The sequence below is a fragment of the Falco peregrinus genome, chromosome 5 (assembly GCF_023634155.1).
Source record: "Falco peregrinus isolate bFalPer1 chromosome 5, bFalPer1.pri, whole genome shotgun sequence".
Taxonomy (NCBI): Eukaryota; Metazoa; Chordata; class Aves; order Falconiformes; family Falconidae; genus Falco; species Falco peregrinus.
In genome coordinates, this window is record NC_073725.1 from 71,698,118 (window position 1) to 71,719,231 (window position 21,114).

Here is a 21,114-nt window from a genome sequence, read left to right on the forward strand (position 1 = left end):
GTTGGAGGCTCCCTGTGCGACCGTGGCTCCCTGCTGAGTGATACCCAGCAGCTTCTGGTACAACATGCTATGACACGCTGCCCGCTGGTCCTTCTAGCCCTGTCTTTTGGGTCTTACGACCATAGTAGACCACAGACACTTCCCAACAGAGCTGGACTAGCATACTAGTGAAATAGGATCTCTGACAACCACAAATGTTGTCAGTGACCCTGAGAAGTCTTGGTAATGTACAAGTCCTAAAAGAGAGACGATCTATTTGGGATAGATTTAAAAAAATAATAATTTTTTTTTTAATATTTTGTTGCTACTGTCATCAACTGGGTCAAAGCAATTTCCGTATTACTCATGGAGTCACATTGCTAATTACTGTTACTCTATTTTCATACTGTCACTTATATTGCATTTGTTTACCAACTCTTCCGGTCAATAAGTCACACCTATTAGAATGTTTTAATAGTGTTCAACAACTGTTTAGTGAAACTTCCAGTTGAACAGTATCCCATCCAGCATACCATTGGATATGACAATGAAAACAGTATCCAGGGGAGCAACAGGAATTACATTTCATGTTTGTTCTTCAGAAGACTGACTGATGCAATGCCTTGGTGCACTGGATGTTGGATTAGTGCAGTTGATAGCTTTTTCTCTGAAGGAAGGAAAGTAATCTTAAAACCATTGAAAAATCAAGCAAGACCAAAATGTTTAGGCTACAGCTGCTTCTATCAGAAAGCACAGCTGTGAAGTGACAAAAACTATATGAGGTGATGAAGTAAGGAATGCAAGTCAGGAGTTGCATTTCTTACTAGCTGTAGTAAAAGTTCAAAGCAGAACGTCTAGTGAAATTGGGGCTGGGGGGGAGAAATCTATTGCAAGGGAATACTTTTACTGGGCGGGAATTTAGGTTGTCCAGTTAGTTGTCACGGCATATGGCTAAGAAAATATACCAGCAACAGACTGGAAGTTAATATGGATTACAATGATAGAGTGATTTTTTTAGAAATGCTATTTCAAAGTTCCTTTACATTTGTAAATGAAAGCTTATGCAGCAGTGTAGACCTGTCATATTTGCTTTCTGTATTGTTCCTTTCCTTTTCTCTGAAGCATTTGGTAAGTGTTATAAGTCACATGTGACAAATGGCATTTTCCTTCTTACTGATTAATTCTTTCTGTCAGCTGGAGCTGTGCAGGGGTGGGGAGAAGCATTTGCCGTTCAAATATACTTTCTCAAACAAGGTTACATGTGCTTAATGGTTGTTTTAATTAAGTTGCTTTTAAATCTGAGGAATAGATTAATATAATTGGGACATAATAGCTGTACTGAGGAACAGTCTCACAGCATAAGAACATTATGGGCAAAGTTGTTAAGTTAGTTGTAAAAGCCTCATTTTTCAGTGTCTATGATTCTTTACATGCAGGAAGATGGTGAGTATATTAATCCAAAATGTTAGAATGTTGATGGAAGGGGCTAGAATGGTTTGAAACATGGTTAATGTAAGTGCAAGTTATCCACTTCACTGTGAGCAAGTGAAGGATTTTGCAAGCAGTTTAACAGTTAATTTACTGCTGACTAAACAGCTGCAAAGCTGGTTTTTTTTTGTATTAACAGAAGAATTTGTTCCACTAACAGTTTTTATTTAGTAAAGCAGTTATTTTTACTGAGAAATGAAAAAGCATTGACCACCTACCTTGGTCAAATTTATATATACACCACATTTAGCTGTTATGAAGATCTGTAGTAATAATGATGAGTATAGAAGTACTAGGGTCTGAAGGGATCTAAAAGAAGTCCTACAAATTTGGGACACAAATTAAACATGTGACAATTAAGCTATATGATGTGTTTTGCTGTGCTGCTGAAGTAATGACCTAATAAAGAATGGTGAAACAAATTATTTTCCCACTGTTAGGGGTGGGAATAAAGGCAGGGTGATTTGCTTAAGGTGTTGTTACAGGATGGCTGTAGCAGAGCTGGGAAACTGCACCTTGGCGTTCTGCATCCAGCTTAAGTCCCAGCTGGGTTCTTCTGTGTCACTGACTCCTGCTCAGACATAAAGAAAGCAAACACACTGTGAAGGTATCAGAATAATTAGAACTGAAGAGCCGCTTCCCAACAGTAAGTCAACTGACTGTATTTACTTGATTGCTATACTTGGCAAACGTCCCCAGGTTACCCCACATTTTCTTAAACATTGGATTGGGACACAGGTTTGGCCTGGAACACATCCCTTACACCGTGTATGCTCCTTCAGATATTGAATGTCCAAGTACACAAGCAACTTCTTTATCACTGTCTTCATTAAAAAAAACAATCAGCCTTACTTGAATTCAAGTACTTGTTTGGAAACGCTCAGTGCCTCTGTTCCCATTTTTAGAGATTTGGCTGGCTTTCTGCTCTTTCATGTCCTTCCATCTTCTCTTAGTTCCTTTTCACAACCAGTGCTTCTGTTTACTGATGTTTTCTTCAGCTCATGTTGTTGGGGATGTAAAAACTGTAGGAGTTATAAAGCATAGTTTGAAGAGACAAGCTCCAGGTGGAAGATTAGAAAACATTCTGCTAAGCCATTTAGTGGTATTTGCCAATGCACTTGGTATTATCTCAAATCTATTTCTAGCATATAGAACAAAATCCAACTTTAAGACTATACCAGCTTATATACTGTAATGTCTTTGGTAATAGTAAGCCTATGAGTAGCATATGTTCTGAGAGAATTTTGGGGACCATGTTTGTAGCATTGTCCTTTATATACCCTTTGACAGCGATGTTATTCTGTCCATTCTGCAAAAACACTGTGCTAGCTCACAGCTGCCAGTAGAAGACAGCTGTGTGCTGGGAAGGTTGTTATTACATAAATGTTCTTGAAACTGGTTTACAGTTATAATGTATGTAGAAGAGCTAAATTTACCTCCTACAGTTTTCTTTTTTCATCTGTCTTTGTTTGGTTTTGTTCTGTGCCAGATTCTACCCTCTGTTCCTGTGAGTACAATGGCTACTAGCATCCTCTGCATGCAATCACCCAGGCACGTAACAAGATTGCAAGTACGTTCTTGGAGTACTATCTAGATACTGATGCAACTCTGTCCATTTTTATGATATGAAAATGTATCGTCTGTCTTTGAGCAAAGCCACAGACTGCAAGATCCCACGGAAGGACTCTATAAATAATTCCTGGCTTCCTTAGCTCTTAAGTTTCAACAGTCATCTCTGCCTTCCAGAGGATTTCTTACACCCTCTTAAGTTCTACATTTCAGTGTTTGCACCCATGAAAAGACCCAGGGCCTGCTTCTTGTGGAACTCAGGGCTACTTTTTAAATCTAGAGAAGAGACTTAGCAATGCAGCTCTTGCATTTTTGTAAAACAAATTCTGAAATCTCTGGCAGATCTCTGGAAGGATGTTTGAGTTGCTTTCTTTTATAGAGGTTACATCAACTTGGATTCTTGAAATGGCTGATGTAACGACCAGAATGATGGGACAGTGACCTCTCAGCAAGTCTGTGGGTGATACCAAATTGGGGGGAGTGGTTGATACACTGGAGGGCAGGGCTGCTACTCAGATGGACCTAGTCAGACTGGAAAAATGAGCTAGCTGTTGGGGAATCTCATGAAGTTCAGCGAACGCCAATGCAAAGCCCTGCATCTGGGCTGGCATAACCCCATGCAGCTGGACGTGTTGGGAACTGACTGAATGGAGAGCAGCTTTGGAGAAAAGGGGCTGAGGGTCATGGTGGACGAGTTGAATATGAGTCAACAGTGTGCTCTTGCAACATATGTGTCCAGCTGTATACTGGGCTGAATGTAACTGGTAGGTTTGGAGGGATGTGATTCTTCCCATCTATTTGACACTTGTGAGACTACATCTGGAGTTCTGTATCTCATTTTAAGAAGGGCATTGATATGCTTTAGCAAGGCTCATGAAGGCCACCAAACTGTTCTGGGGAGCTGCAGCTCATGACATACAAGAAATAGCTGAGAGAGCTGCATTTACTCAGGTCTAAACATGATGGTGAGGGGAGGTCATACTGCTGTCTACCACTTGTAGAAAATACGGAGCCAGATTCTTCCCAGAGGGTGCACAAGAGGCAATGAGCACAAGTCACAACATGGGAAATTAAATATAGGAAACAAATTTATTTATTTATTTCCACAAAGGGATGGTCAAATACTGAAATAGCTTGCCCAGAGAGGCTGTGGAAACTCCATCCTTAGATATATTCATAACTCAACTGGACATGGCCCAAGCAGCCTGCTTTAATGGGACCTGCCTTGAGTGGCAAGTTGCACTGCAGACTTGCAGGAGTCCCTTACCACCTACGTGATTCCATGATTTTGTGATGTGATAGCAGATAGCTTCAAATTAGCAGTTCCACCCTGCCAGGCAGAGACTCCAATAGCACTTTTCCTTTTGCCTAAAGGTTTTCATGAAACTATGTCCTGAAGGGAGGGAAGGCAGTAGGCTTATTCTACTGCAATGAGAAATTTTTGCCATGTATCAGTGACTACTCTATGCAAATGCACAGGGGAATTCATCTGTACCGAATTCGAAGAGAGCCGAGACTTCACCTACTTTTATTATCTAGACAGCTTTGTCATAAAGCTAAGCAGTGCCCTTTTCATAAAGAACTACTTCCCTACCATTTTAACTCACTGTTCTGAAATTCCATTTCTATGCCTCTGTCTGTCCTTGTTGACCATTTCTGAATCTTCTTCCAGTTCTTACTGAGACAGGGGGAAGCTGCAGGATTGTATGCAGTATTCAAGGCAAAGACAGAACCTGGATTTATAGAGACTGAGCAGACTATGTTCCACCAAGATGGAAGACACAGAAATGCACGTTATGATTTTCTGTAACTTTTCCTTTTAGTATGCCTAGTGGCTCTTAATTGTCTCCAGATGTTTTAAATTGCTTAAAAATAAAATGCAGGTTTTTCATACCTGTTTATTTGCTCACCTCCTACTGTTTTGTTCTTCCATCCTGTCAACAGTGCAACACCGTATTGGCCTGGCCTGCTTGCGATATAGCTTGCCTTCATAATTTTTTCTGTTCCCGATGTCTGCCTCCTTGGCTGTGAAGAGTTTTATGGCAATTAGACACTTAGCAGAGGATAAACCCCCTAAGTTATGTGGCCATCAAAGGAAAGGCGGGTAGAATGTAGCCCTTATCTGTTCCAGGCTAATCAGCACAACAGCCATCTGTCTTTAAAACAGCTGAAATGGCATCCAGACTGTTTTGGGAACTGGGAAGTTACTGCATGTATTGTTGAGAGGCAAAAAAACCCTGGAAGCACTGAGGGATGGGGAGTGTTGGCATTAGCAAGAGCATTTATGAGTAGGAAAGAAGTGAATACCAGAAATCTGGTATCTTAAAGACATGTGGGATCAAAAAGAGGCTCAACAGTGCTGAAGAACTGAGTATGTGTCCCTTGTCAAGCAGGCTGTGGTTATCTTTGTTGGTAGATTGTCTCCCATCTTTGCTCGTAGCTTTTGCAGTGTGGTTGGGATGAGGAGTAAGTGAACCAGAGAACTGTCAGCACTAACATCATGATTTGCTATACCTGAAATAAAACAGATACTAGTGAGTCAAAAGATATAATAGCCATTTCCTGAGGAGCGTGCATACAGTGTAAGTGGTTTAAATATTTTAAATATGTTCAGTAAAATGTTTGCTTAGCTGCTATTGTTTAGCCACTAGCTGCTATTTCGATTTCCAGTGAGAAGCAAGGACTCCCATCTCAACAGAAGGTAAGAGTTTAAGTGCATTCTCAAATGTGGGCCGTCTGTCATGACGAACATGTTATTAAGTCTTCTATGCAGGCCTGTTTTCCACGGCATTTGGAAGGCAACAAACGCCATGGGTACTATATAATATAAACAGTTTAGAGTAATTTATGTATCCAGTAATTATAAAGACTTAAGCTTATGCTTCTTTGCAGTATCCATCATTGGCTTAAGAATACTTTTTCCTAAAACTGGAAAAGATTTTGTGATTCTACAGGCTTTTGTATTTCCTTAAAAGTGATCAGTTATCGACCAGAGAAGGCACGTTCAGGACGCTTCAGAGCAAAAGAGTTGTAGACTTATTGTCAGGAAAAGCTAAGAAAACAGTTGAGTCTGAAGGTAGCTGCTGAAGTGAAGTCCCAGTAGCTTGTAAATATGACAGTGCTCAGGGAAGAGGATGATTCTTAATTCTGTTTACAGAGTTCAGTGAATCTTCAAAGACATACAGAAACGCTGCATAATTTCCACTGTACAAACTGAAAACTAGGACACCAGTGGGTTTGGCAGTCTCAAGCTTTGATTGTTCTTTTTGGTTTTGTTTTAATACAAGGAATATGACTGATCCAAACACATAAATTGCTTCCTTGGTTTTTTAAAAAAATACACAAATTCCTCATGGTGATAATGTGTTTACTGAATTTCATAGACAGCCACCTAGAAGAACTCTTGTCTGCAGGTCCTGTAACTAATAAAGCTCACACAATCCTAAATACATGGAGGGCCTCTATGCTTTAAAAAAAAATGTATGAAGAATCTTGTTCCTATGTATAAAGTTTTTATAAGTTTCAACTGCATATGAGTTGCCATCATAAAATTAATACACCAAATGCTATAAACGACCCAATTTGTACTAGCAGTGATGGAACCATTATCCTCCTTGTATTTACCACACAGAGTAAGGCAGTTTGCTGTACTGTGTGTACCGGGCCTTGCCACCTGGCGTCACGATGTGCAAGACAGCAAGAAAACATGGGAGCAAGAACTCAGTCATAGTAAAGCTTTAAAAAGAATAGTTTCCTCTTCAACTGTTAGATACGTAAATCTTGCTAAATGGATTTAAATTCTTTAAAGCACTTATCCTAAAATATATGTAGCATCAAGTCACAGGTGATCTCAAGGATCAGCAGTCAAAAGATGACTAGTCACAAAGCAGTTCATTCCTCTGAGGCCACCTTTGGTAACTTCCCAGTTTCAAATTTACGTTACAGCTTTCACTCATTACCCTTTCAGAGCTCGCACAAATAAACAGACAGATTCTCAAATAGCCATTTTACAGTGATCATGAAGCTCTTTCAGATGGCAAGTACTAAACGTATTTGTACCTTTTTATAGAGTAAAACTTAGTGCATTCTAATTTTTTATATATTAGTTATAAATAAACTCAGTTATTTCACCATCAGTATTCTCATCTAAATTATGCTGCATGGTAGATATTTTGTCTAGCTTTGTTTTGTGACTATGGCACCCCAAAAAATAGGAATAATATGGTGCTGCATACAAAATTTTATGTTGACCATATTCAGATTATCTTTTAAAATAAAGAGTTTATGCATACTTGACACTTTTACTTCACAGAGCAGAACAGTACTCCATACATGGAGTACTCTGAATTTTATGTGTGGTCTGCACATAAGATCTACATACTTGAACGTAATGGTGATTTGCTATTGCTGTGAGAATACTAACCTTTTAGTTTCCTAATTGTTTGGAACTCTTTAATGCCATGTTAATGTTTTCATGTTGCTGTAGTTATTTCTGTTCTCAGAAAGAGGAAAAGATAAACCCTTATTAGTTTATGGACCATGTAATCCCTAGGAAGGATTTGCCAGGAACAGATAATCTTTGCTTGTGTCCAAACCTTATTTAGAACGGAGGGTCAAGGCAAGGTATACCCAAACTTAATTACATAAGCAATTCTAATTAATATTTATTCTGTAAAATATCATACTGAATTTTTGTTTAATTTGTGCTTTCTGACAACCACCAAAAAAACCACCTGTATAATATTTATTTTAAAAGGAAAAAGTCAGTACTGTCCATCACTTTTTCAAATGCATGGGTGTTCGAGGATAATTGTGTGCTGAGATGCTGCTGAAGGTTCACTTTCTTCACTTCAATCAAGTAGCATTTTCATTTATTAATTTTTGTTGAAGCAACAGATAGTTTGCCTATGGATGTGTGCAAACATGTTTTGCATATGCATGCAATGAAGTAGAATTAAAACGTAAAGCAGAGCAGTTGATTCTCTGTAATGACTTCAGCCTGGATCCTAAGGAAAGGAATGCATCTTCCTTTGGACAGAAAGTAAGCACTAAATAACATAACCACTAAATGATCACTTCGTCATATAAAGAAAGAAGTATTTTGTACCATAGCACATATACTGCATTCCCCCTTCAGTTTTCTGTAATGTGCATAATTAGCTGATTATCCTGCGACTGGAAGGATTGGGATTAGGTGGGTCCTTTTATGATCATTATGACTGCAAGTTGAAGGAAGAGGAGGAGCTGCAGCAGTCCTAATTTTACTTGAAATACTGGCCTTAGGAACTTCTGTGAGAACACTGAGCAGCACAATCCCTTAGAGAAGGGTTGCCATTGAAACAAGTGTAACTGTTTACTGGTAGGGATTTTTAGGGTCTTTGAGTTTTGTTTTTCATCACTTGGTTCTGGCCTCTGCCCATCACATTTTCTTCTTCAGCTTCTTAAATCACTTGTCGTTTATTCAAAGACCTGAAGGTCAGATCATCTCATCTGACTTGTATTCCATAGGCCCTGAAATTTCTTGTACCAGCCCAAGTAATTTCTCTTTGAGCAAGGCATATTTTCTATCCACTTAAAGCATATAATTAAATTTGGAGTCACACAATTTTAGAAGATAAGGAACTTCCTGTTCTGTTAACAGAACATCTTGTAAGGGGCCTGTGGCCAGAAAAAAGTTCCATCAAGAGTAGGCACTAGAAGCAGAGATGGGACAGCCTGATTAGGGTAGGGTTTAAAACTGACTGACTTAGAGTAGGATGGGACTATGCATGTTTGAAGTGGCTCATATTTTTATAGTAAAAATAAGGTTTAATAAAGACAAACTTTTTTGGTGGTTTATTCATTAAAATATTTGTTAGAGGTAATAATTTGGGAGAGCCTTTGAGAAAAGGAAGGAATGGCAATAAGTTCAATATTAGATGTTTCAACTGACAACCAAAGTAACTTTAGTCTTGAGAAAATACAAATAAAGTGTAAACGATATTTACTACAGGTTAGGTTCTGTGCTCAGTTAAACCAGCACACTCCTCCTATCTCTAAAAGGTAACAAAGAAAAATGTGTAAAACTCTCTGGTATCTCAGATTCAACAGTTTACAGAAGAACTTACATTTTCATGTAAACAATCACTGCAACAGCTGCCCAGGTTTAAAAACTGAAAGCTTAATCTTACAAATTTAAATAACGAGACCCAGGATAACCTAAGCTGTATACAAAGTGGCAAGGTGGAGAATAAACTTGGAAAAGCCTAGCTCCTTCTCTTATTTTCTGTCCTTTAAAGTGCTAGAGCTGCTTATTTTATCAAGAGCAATGCTGTAGTTTTAAAGAAAGGCTGACATGCCCAAACTATATGTATGTAGAAAAACCTCAGAAGGCAGGCAACATTTCCTTTTAAAATAACTTCTAACAATGACTTAGCATAATTACACATGCTCCAGACTGAGGTCTGGAAGGTTAACTCGCCCGTCAATTTAAAACCGCCTTTTGTGTACAGCCAACGGGTGGGGTGCCGCGCTGTGGAGTACAGCATGGGAGTTAAAACCCACCCATCTAAGGCTTGGTCGGAGTCTTACAGCATACAAGCTCAAAACTACAAACACAAATGCAAAACTTTTCTTGAAGCACAAGTGGTTGGAAACACAAAAATGGATTTAAAAAACATTTAAAGAGCATGAAATAAATGAAAAGTTGTAAAGGTATGAGAAACAGGAGGACTCTGCCTGTTGTAGCAACTTCTGTCTTAATGGCAGTGCAATTCTGTTGCAATTGCAATTGTTTCCTAAAAACATTCCTTTCTTACTTCATGTATCCTGCCTTGTAATACCCATGTGCACTAAGATTGTTGTGAAAGGTTTTGCAGCTCCATTATTTGTAATGGCCACTGTAAAATGCCAGCTCCTCTGGATTCTCTTCCATGCTTCACAAAAAACTCTGTGAAATTAAGTATATTGTGCTAGTCTACTGTCATGGAACTCTTATCGCTTCTGAAATCATGTATATTTATAGGAGTAATTAGTACATACCTAGATGCTTACAGTACAACTCACAGCTGCAGTTGTGTCAGCACTACTACATTAGGCAGTGGTAACATAGTAGTTTATGGAGCAGTATGCATACTGGGTAATACTGACTCTTTCAGATGAGAAGAAAATGCGCTAACCTTATTTTTCCAGGTATTCTTCAGAATAATTCCCTGTGGAATCACTAACTTCCAATGACTGTGTTTATATAGCAAGTTTAGTGGTAAATAATCAATGAAACCCCTGAGATTTTATAATAGAGTCGTATCGGTTTGAGTACCAAGATGCTGGACTGAGGGATGCAATGTATGATTAATGAAAGAAAATACCTTCTTAGGGTGTTAATGGCAGCATTCGTAGCATCACAGGATGGTTTGGGTTGGAAGGGACCTCAAAGATCACAGAGTTCCAACCCCCCTGCCATCAGCAGGGACACCTCCCGCTACAGCAGGCTGCTCAAAGCCCCATCCAAAGCATTTTCATGCTTTTCTGCTCTACTTCTATGATTTCCTTAATATGTTAATCCTCCTAGTTTGACACACAACAATTAAAATACTGTTTTGAAATATTTTTCTTTTGATAGAATCTCAGTTATGAAGTATTCTGGGTTTCTTTCTGATTTGAAACAAAGAATCTGCTCCTTCATAACAGAAGTGAAAGGAAAACGTACAAGTTTCTAATATCTAGTTTTGACACACTTTTTTAAAGTTTCAGTTGCTGAAAGAAGACTCCTCTCTCCCCTGCCCTCTGAAAAAGTTGTATTTTGCATCCTGTATTTCAGTAGTGATTGTAAAGAAAACACAAAAACCCTCTAATCAGTTTGATGCTCAGCCATATAAAACCAGAAATAAAGTAGAACAGAAATGCCTCAGCTAACTTTGCTCTCCTTTGATTTTCTGTCAAAAGTATTTTCTTTGAAAGAACCTAGTCAAGTCTGGCCATGCCTTATTTAAAACTTTATTTAAAGTCAGTCAGGTTTTCAGTTTATATGTAAAACTGTTAGCTTTGTAATGTGGCTTTTGTTTCACTAGGTTTTAGGAGACAGGTTATCAAAATTATTTTGGTTTTCAGTATGGTCTCCAACATGAAGTAGAATGATATAAAGCAAAAAAGTAAACTTTACTGTTAAGGACTTGAAACTCCAATTCCTTGGAATGTGCCACAGGTAAACCTGAAGAATTCCTTTAGTACATTTTTATAGTCAGTCAGCTTGAAAATACTTTGCTATTTTTAATAGTGGTTATAAACCTGAGTTTTGGATGACTGACTGACCTTTTGGAATAAGGATGACAGTTAAGACCCGCTGATGGGATAGCTGCTTTTACTGTTTGCAGGAATTAAGGTACTGGTCCACAACTGAGCATTGTCGTGGCTGGTTCTCTCTGAGAAGGGGCTGAGCTTCCTCCATAGTATATGGAGAGGGTTAAGTGTTCCTAAGAGCCAATATGATGATCGGGGACTTTCTATTTTAGACATGTGAATATAGCAAAGCAAGGCAGAGACGTGTAACATTTAGCCATTTTGACATAAGACTGCAGGGAAGCAGACACAGTGCCAACGTGTTAATAGCTTTCAGGATGAGAGAGACAGTTTAGAGGCTCTGAAGAGATTTAACCTACTTAGCTCACCTACGAAAAGATAATCTGATTGCCAGATTAGGGGTTTGTAAGGAACTACTGCCTCCACTCTTTCTGTTGAAATTGTGAAAAGAATTAGTGTCTCTTAGCAACAGAGAAAGAAACACACACCAGTGACACTCTAGCTTGTGATTAGGATACCGGACTGCAAAAAGAGAAAACCTGGCTTGATCCCCGCTTGTTTATGCAAAGGTCTCCTGCAAAACTTCCTTCAGAGAGATCGTTCCTGCAAAGAGCACTCTAACTGGCCAAGTGCATGTCTGTGTTAGCATTTTAGTTTGGCTCAGAAATGAGCCAAATTGATTGTCCCCAGGTACTGTGCTTTGGTTCATTTTAGAGTCATCTCAGAGCACGTGACCTGGATTCCCTTGGGAGAAAATTAGACAGGAAGGTGTGCTCCAACCCGTATGTTCAGACCAAAGCTATTGCAAAGTAAAACCCCTGAAATGTGCATTGGTGCTGAGCATTTGACATCCACGCAACTTTTGCTCTACAAATGGGCCTCTTTTGGACTAGTCTGCTTGGCTGAAGTAGGCACGAGTATGTGCAAAGACAGGAGAGTCAGCATACACCTTGCTCCCTGGCCTCTCTGGGACAACTCTTATTAAATGTACACTCGAAGAAGTCACACTAATTTAACTTTTACATTACTAAGAGATTGAAACCTTCTAGATCTTGGCAAAGCTAAAAAAAAAATAATAAAATAGGTTTCTTTGCTATTCTGGCAGAGAACTCTCCCTGCATAGAGAGGTATTTTTCCATTCTGCCTGTGTTATTTGCTAAAGCCCACTCTTTAACGGAGTTAATTATAAACCACTGTTTTCCCCTCCCACATCTTCTTTATGGGTAGATTTAAACCTCATATATAACCTGTGCTAGAAAAGAGATCAATTCACTTTACCCATATTGCATCTTTTCAGTTACACTAAAATTCTCTAGCATTAAACATTTGTTGTGGTTAACCTCTAAATATAAAGCCAAGCAAATAAGGACAGGACTACAGAGGTGAAAAATCAAGATACTGAATCTAACAAAAAACTCCAGCTCTAAAGTACAGCTACAACAAGCATTATATGTTGAATAAAACACTTCCTGAGATTCATGCTTACAGTAGATGCAGTCATAATCTCTGTCTTCCAAAGGAAGTAATCAGACACACCTTACACTGTTAAATTAATCAGCACAGCCAGTTACAGAAAATGATAAAATTAAGACCTGATGTAAACAGATGAAGTTCATGATAATGGGTTAGCTAGTTACAACAGTGGTGTAAATATTATATTAGCAAATAGGGCAGAAAATAGGTGCAATTTTCCTCAGCTTTATCTGCAATACCTGTTTAGAATGTACAAGTAAGATAACAGTATAGAGAAAATGGAATAGAATGAAATGATCCAATAAATTAAGTGGGCATAGATTGCTACATTTAAACCTTCTTAATCACAATAAATAATAAGATTATTTCTAAAGGGTAGGAGAAGTCCTGATATTATTTTCTTTAGGAAAACTGTAAACACTAACATAATATTAACAAATCAAAAATTAATAGCTTCTCGGAAAGAAAGGGGTTGACAAATTAATACCTTCATGATGTGCTTTCCTTGAATCCCTGAAGTAACTTGATACATATAAACCAGTATCTCATTTTTCAAGACATGTTCTGCACTCTCAGCAAGTGTCCTTAGCTCACTGGACATGAAATAAGGTGCTGTGAGAACTGCCCGCAGAACTACCTGAACTTCTGGCTACTCATTACCCTAGCCAAAATTACCTATAATTAGCTGGACTGGATCAGGTATCATTAAACCAAGAACTGAAGCGATGTATATGATTCCTATTGAAATACAACCTTTACATCCAGACAGATACATTTGTCTGATAGTGAATTTTGCAAATGTGTGACTCCCTTAAGAAAATGGTAAAGCACCTTAAAAGATTTACAGATCTTAAGGGTATGCAATGTCAAGGCTCAGTAAGCTGGAAAACTGAAGTTAATCTAGCGAGAGCTTAGAAAGCAGCACTCTTATTTGTATCAGTGTCTCAAATGTATTTACTCTTTAGTATTTCTTGTCTGAATTAATACAAAATGCCCTACATCTTCCATTTCATTTTTAAATCACATTTTCAAAGCTCTCTGTATGGCTCTGCAAATTAACCTTGAATTTGCTAGTCCAGCAACAAGTTCTGTTTGCATATTTTCATACTTTGGACAACTAACACTTAGGAAGGATGTATTAGCTTGGCATCTTCATTGTGATGGTTAAAGATTTAACTACTGCATTTTTGGGACAGTGAACTTGAAGAGTGGGTTTGGGTAGCTGCTCTAGGGGCACTTTCAGGTATGGCTTCATGTGGTTCCAGTTTTGCCATTCTTTCTGTTTAAACTGTGTGACAACATCAGGAGACAGTCTAAACTGTAATATCACCGATAGTCTGAGAGGCACGTCTGGGGTTTTTTCCCTTTTTTTTTTCCTTTTTCTTCTCCCTGCCGAAGTGAGGTGGTGCATTTTGATTTGTTTCCAAACACACTGAGGGGTCTGAGTAACTTAGGGAGTAAAGGTAGCTGGGGGCAGAGTGGGGGCAGAGATCCATCTCCCACATGCCCATCATAACCCTTGCTACTCTTAAGAGAAGGTTAAAAGCAGAGACTGGCACTCCCTCCCCTCCACTTTCTTTTTCCTGGCTAACAGAAGATCTCTAACAGGTCACCCATTTTGAAAAAAATGGTTCTCTTTTCCGTTCGCATCCTTATTAGACCAGTCATCCACAACCTCCTCACACTGCAAGATATTATACTCCTGATTATCCTCTGAGGCTACTCATAAGGCCCGAAGCTAATGTTCATGATGGTGACTGCCATTAACAAAGTTCAACTAGCTCCACTTAGTACATCCGTTTTCTGTGTGCTAAAATACTGTGCTGAAATGGCTTCTCTTTTCTTTTTGTAATTCAAGCCCTTTCTCGTTTGGAATCTTCCAGCCTAAAGGAACTGTTACTTTCCTACTTTGTGTGAGCCCGGTAGGGCACGCAGCAGGGCACCCGTGGGGCTGCGGCTCCCCAGCGGTGGGGCTCTGCCTCCCCAGGGTTGTTTTGCTGTGGATTACGATTGAGACATTGAAACAAACCCAAGGTCCTCTCTATTGTATACTAGTATTAATTTTTTACGTAACGGATATGACTGATGGGTTTCTACACTAACTCCTATGCAAAAACCCACAGGTGTTTCATTGGCTTCAACAATTTCCAACAATGTTTTAACAAGCAAGAAATCTTAAATTAATAAAAAAAGCTAAGTAGTTTCCTAAAGAAAATAAAAATATTCATAACTAACATCAGGCTCATATTGTAAAAGTTATAGTTTTAACTTGCCTTGTAGCTGTTCTCCAAATACCCTGCTGCTCGTCCACCACCATCAATTTCTTCATGATAGCAGAAATCACTTCTCTGCTAGGGCATTACCTTTGTATGCCAACAGTAAATGAGCTATATCTGAAGCGTGGTGGTTAGAATACCGAGTCACAAAACTTTGCAACATGCCATTTGTGTAGGAACATATTGTTATGCTCTTTAGCTCAATTCTAAAGATAACTAAATAATATATAGACCTCTAAGAAAGAATAAACAAAAAAGTCAAAAAACCTGCCAAAACTCTTTCTACAGAGGTAACTGTTGCCTAGTATAGGATATTCTGTTTTTGTATGGCTTTCAAAAATAAGAGTATAGATTGATGTGTTCGTTGTTTAAAAAGCAAACAAAAAAATTAATCTCATTTTCAAGGGTCAAGCCCATAATCTGACTTGCAACTGCTGGAAATGGCAATGTACAAAAGGAAAAGCTTTTGCTGCTTCAGTAATGCAGGGAGTTAGGGTTTTCAGCAGCATGGTATGCACATGATAGAGCAGATAAAATACCACAGATTTTGTAACTTGCATGCAATACTCAATGTTTTACCATGGAGATATTAAGAATCCACCACTATCAGCCAAAATAAAACCTAATACTGGCAATCCTCTTGGTGGGAGTCCTCCTTCATGCACTGGCCAGCCACAAAAATGTGCAATAGATCTACCTATTTTGGTCAGAGTGATGCTCACACATCTCTGGGTATCCTAAGCAAAAGAGGTGTCAAGTACTGGCAGAAAATAAAACAATATTGTGGGCACCCCAGAAAAACAAGCAAAAGCCCCATCAACTGCATACTGACTTTTAGAATGGATTACGTTAAACTATATTTAATCTACACATGATTATTTAAAATAAAGGGCATTATTTTGGTTAAGTCACTTGCCTTTGGAAGGGAACTGTTCATAATTTAATTCAGGTCCGTTTTCTGCAGGTTTCTCTTCTCATAAAGATATAATACGGCTCCACTGTTTCAATCTGCTTAATTCAGGTCAATACTCCCGAGAATGCCTTCACCAAAACAGTTCTGCATTTCATATTCTTGTTTTGTACAAAGCTCTATCTTGGTGAACTATTTATAGAACTTATATAGATATTTTTTGTTATTGAATATTTCCTTTGGTAGTAGCTAAAACATATATATATTCATGTCTGACCAAAACTGACTGTTTTTACAGATGATAAAAAAAATTGTATTTTTTTAAATTTACCATTTTAACTATTCAGGGAGATTTTTTTTTTCCTTCCCAAAATACACATGGGAGTTGGAATAAGTATATATTCCATATCTAGTTATATTCCATAACCACTAGAAAAAAAGCAATGTCATTGCATATATATATATATGACATAGAATTCTGGGTCTGGGAAAGAAATGAGGCCTTGAATCAAATTAAAAAAGTAATTCAAATCAGTCAAAACATCAAAACCAAAACAGTTTTGAAGGGAATACATTCCTGGAATGATCTCTACACAGAAATAACTTATTTACATCAGAAATTCCAGTGAACTGTAATCCTAATGTCAGAAAGCGTTGCAAGATAAGAACTTCAGATGCTGCATATACAGGAATGCGCTGAAAAAAACTTGTCTTCCACTTAAGTAAAACTATCATTCACAGCTTTGTAATCCTCCTGATCAGGGAGCACATAATAAATATGGGTTCCAAAGCAATTTACTTTATAACATGTGAATTAGAAAATTCAGACTGGTTTTGTTGTGTTTTCTCTCCAAAATTTTTTTTAGAGTTCAAGAGAAGTCCCTTTCCTTGCTTTGTTTTGCAAGCTAGTTGTGGGGAAAAAAATGTTTAAAAAGCTGGCCATGTTTTTGAAAAAGGTATCTGCAAAAATGTCTTAATTTCCATTTTCTCTAAAGTGCCAACTCTTCCTTAGCTCAAAATATCACTTTACTTAAACAAGGGAATTCACAAAAATTAACTACTCAATCATAAAACTTAAAATATTATATAATTTAAGATAAACAAAAAGGAACACATCTTCTTGTGCAGTAATGCAGTGGAAAGGATAGCATATGTATTTTCTTCTTAGTAACTAGTATTTAAAAAAATCTATGATTGCATGTTTTTCAGGCTGTAGCTTGGCTGAATCTGAAAACAGACATGAACACAGCAAGCCTGGAAGACAGGACGAACCAGTGGCGGAGCAACAAAAACTCTGGGTCTCCAGCCTTCCAGCACCTCAAGGGGCCAACAGAAAAGCTGGAGAGGGACTTTTTACAAGGGCATGTAGCAACAGGCCAAGGAGGAATGGCCTTAAACTGAAAGAGGGTTGAATGAGATGAGATATTGGGAAGAAATTCTTCCCTGTGAGGGTGCTGAGGTGCTGGCACAGGCTGCCCAGAGCAGCTGTGGGTGCCCCATCCCCGGCATGTCCAAGGCCAGGCTGGACGGGGCTCGGAGCCGCCTGGGCTGGTGGGAGGTGTCCCTGCCCGTGGCAGGGGGTTGGGACTGGGTGATCAGTGACTGAATCTTGCAGTACAGTTTGGGTATTCTTGGAATGCATGACACAGTTCTTCAGTTTAAACACTTCTTTGAATAACTAATGAGTTAAAAACTCTGCTATCCTAAGGAATTTCAGTCAGGAAGAGAAAATCATTATAAAATCACAACTGTTGTCATTTACCTCAAGCTAATAAATATATAGACAGACATAACAGAATGGTAACGAGCATAAAGATGAAAAACATAGCTATTACTTAGTAACAGTGACAATCTTACAAGATTTTTATAATTTTGAAGAGAATAATCCATGTTAAATTTGCTTTATAGGGAAAAAGGCTGCTCGTGCCAGCCTTTCATTTTCCCTTCGGTTAGCCTTAATCAACAAACCTATTGCTGTAACCAACTTGTTGAAATAGCAGCTGTCAAGCATGTCAATCTATTTTGCAAATGTTCTGACATGAATATGAATGAAGTTTAGGGCTGTCCACAGAACAATGTGAGTAATTACAACTGCAGTGCTTATAAATAGTATGTTTTAGTGCTTTGTAATGTGCCTAGTTAAATAAGATGATCTTGGTTTCTGCTGTTTTCATTGTGACTTAATACTGCAACTTCTGCCACTTAAGTGCTGCGTAATTCAGTTTATTTCTCTCATATATTATCTTCTGAGGTCTTTGTCTATTTCAGGACACTGTTCAAAGCCATTTTGCTGTTGCCAGCACAGCTGTTTGCATGGCTGCAAGGTGAACCAGATCAGGGAGCCTTTTAGTTGAAACGTGACCCCTACGGTTCTCTTGTGCCAACTCCCTACTGCACCCCCCTGCCCTGCCCCAAATTCTAGCACCTGAAAAAGAAAGAGGGCAAGAGAGGTGTAGGAACATAAGAAGTATTATGATGGAGAAGCTGTGTCACGGCTTCTGCCGCCAAGTAACCCATCCTGACCTGCACAATTCCAATTTCTGATTAAACAAACAAAACAAAACAAAAAAAAGGAGTTGCAATAGCTGGTTTGAATTTAAGGTAAAAGTAATGAAAAAAGGATAATGGGACACAGGTAACAACTGTTGTTCAGACTGTATCTTTCAAGATTTTATAGGAATGTACTTTTAAAGGAGAGTCTCCTAAATATATGGCATTCTAAATTTAAAATCTAGACTATGATAGCAAAAACACAAATAAAAGGTGACAAAATTTCCCTGGGATTTAAAAATAAACATATCAGAAATTAAAATACTTCAAATGTAGTGATACATATTACAATTTCACCATAGCCTGTCCTACAATACGTTAGTCTGCTTTTTCAGCTTGAAACTTGGGATATAGAATGCCCTTAATGCAACTTTGAGGAGGTTTTTGGTCAGTGTTATAAAAGCAAATAAAACATGCTTCTTACTAATAATTTCACCATAGTGGCTAAGTTTATCACAGAACACCTGTTGTTCTCCAAAGTGTGGAAAAGCTCTGTAACTTCTAGTTATACCTAGTACCTTAATTTTCTCCTTCATAATTAATGATGTCAAATAATTAACTCTGTTCAAGATCATCAGTACAAACAGTGATGAAACATCTGTCATCTTAAAACTCCTTTTAATATGGCAGAAGGGTAATTCTCCAAGACAGCAACTGCAAGATTGTCTAGCTGACTTTAGCCATGTTCTAGCAGTATACCAGGGTAATTCCTTTTTGATACATAAATACATTTCCAAATGCCTTTAAAAAAAATTTTAAGCTCTCTCACACACAACAGTAACGAAGTTCCATTCTTCATCACAGTATAACTACATCAGCAGTTGAAATTGTCAAAAAAATTATTGGGTAAGTTTATGTAGGCTTTCACAAGTAATATTTTAAAATGAAAGGTAATGAATTTCTGTAAAAGGATTAATTGTCATCAGTTAACTCATGAAAAGTTACCTCAAGATGGTTTAACTACTATTTTTTTCCTCCGAGCAGTTATTATATCATGTAATTAATATAAACAAGGAAGATAATTACTTGTTACTCTTCTGAATTTAAGTTATATAAAAGCTAAAAATATTACTTCCCCAAAAACTTACTTGGTTAGGTGTTTATGTTCTTTATCTTGTCACAATCTCAAGGTATTCTGCACATCTTGTACCCATCAGTGAAACCGTGACTTTACAGCTCCCACTTTAACACTGCGCCATGGCAGACACAGCTGTGCTTCTAAATCTGCTTTATAAGATATAACTTGTTATACCACCCCAGTATGTGACAGCTTGGCCAATAACCTCTTAATTCTAACACAAAACTTACTTTGTTTACCAAGTATTTGATAGGTAGGGTATTTGTATAGAATTTTTAGTACCTTAACTTTACCTGATGCAATTTGCAGACTCACTTTTGCAGTCTGTATTACATCTGAAACATTCCTAAGATCAGTCAGCGCATCAGTGGAGTTTTCAACAAGCCATTCTCTAAAGGTGAACACTATGTAGCCAATCCTAAGAGCAGGCTTAGAAAAATCAGCAACGTGATTTATATAACACCTATAAATCGAAAGGATTAACAGCTAGGATTAATATTTTCATCGTGTTACTACCAGTGGAAAGATTTTACCTCAGCAATGGTTGTTCTGGGCGAGAATGATCACGCTGCTTCCTTTAGGCTGCTCAGTGTTCAAATAATTGCCAGCTGGAACTGGATAAGCCTTTTAACCATTTTTATGGTCCATTTCATAGTTTATAACCCATGAGCATAGTTATTGTTCTGTGCATGATTTTTTTTTACTTTTTGTTCCTCTTGCCCCGTTGTAGCTCCTGCAGTAAGCAAAAGCCCTATTCTGCGTTAAGCCCTTCGGGACTTTTAAATTTCATCCTGTACACTTAAGCACTAACTAATTAACATGTGACTGCTGCCATTACATTGTTGCTTGGTTTCAGAACCCAGCTGACAGGCCAGCGCGGTCGGTAATTACACGCGGTGGCAGCGGGACGCCCCCTGCGCGGTTCTGCCGCACGGGCTACGCCGCCGTCTCACGCGGGCTTTTTATATTTTGTTTCTGGGGCCACCCGTACAAGACCGGTCAGCTGCACCACCGACAGTGTCATCATTAATGCTAATGCACGAGAGGCATTAATTAGCACGCCTCGCCCCGCGCGTGTGCGCGGCGGGGGAAGCGGCAGCCCCCTTCACGGTCCGGCCGACGGGCGTTACCACCCGGCAGCGGTGCCTGCACAAGCGCGCTGCGGGAGCTCCAACGGCCCGAGGGGCGCCGCCGGCCCCCGCCCTCGCGGGCACCCACCCGGGGGGGGGGCGGGCACAGCCGGGCCCCGTCGCCCGTCTCGCACGGCCGCGGCGCACAGCCGGTCCCTGGCGCTCCGCCCGCTCGCTACCGCCTCCCCCGGGCCCGGACCCGCCGGGTCGGGGCCCGTCATAGAGCCCCGGGGCGCGATGCCCCGCCGGCCCCGCACGGGGCGCGCACACCGCCGGCGCCCGCCGCCGGCCCTACAGATGCGCAGTAGCACCTGCGCCGTACCGGAACAAACGGCTGACGTCACCGGCATCCCATAGGGCGCCGCGAGCAGGCCGCCTACGTCA

General features: G+C 39.2%; 1 long non-coding RNA gene across 3 annotated transcripts; it reads right to left on the bottom strand.

The window, feature by feature from the left end:
• Positions 1–431: 431 nt before the first annotated feature.
• On the bottom strand, positions 432–21,009 carry LOC114014039 (uncharacterized). Of its 3 annotated transcripts, XR_003557376.2 has the most exons (4): positions 19,894–20,127; positions 19,611–19,746; positions 4,947–5,550; positions 432–2,489 (listed from the first exon to the last, which is right to left on the bottom strand). It is a non-coding gene; the product is annotated as an uncharacterized LOC114014039 (long non-coding RNA). The 3 variants fall into 3 exon arrangements; XR_003557379.2 differs by lacking the exons at positions 19,611–19,746; positions 19,894–20,127 and adding an exon at positions 20,134–21,009; XR_003557380.2 differs by lacking the exons at positions 19,611–19,746; positions 19,894–20,127 and having other exon boundaries at positions 4,947–14,866.
• Between the last annotated feature and the right edge of the window lie 105 nt (positions 21,010–21,114).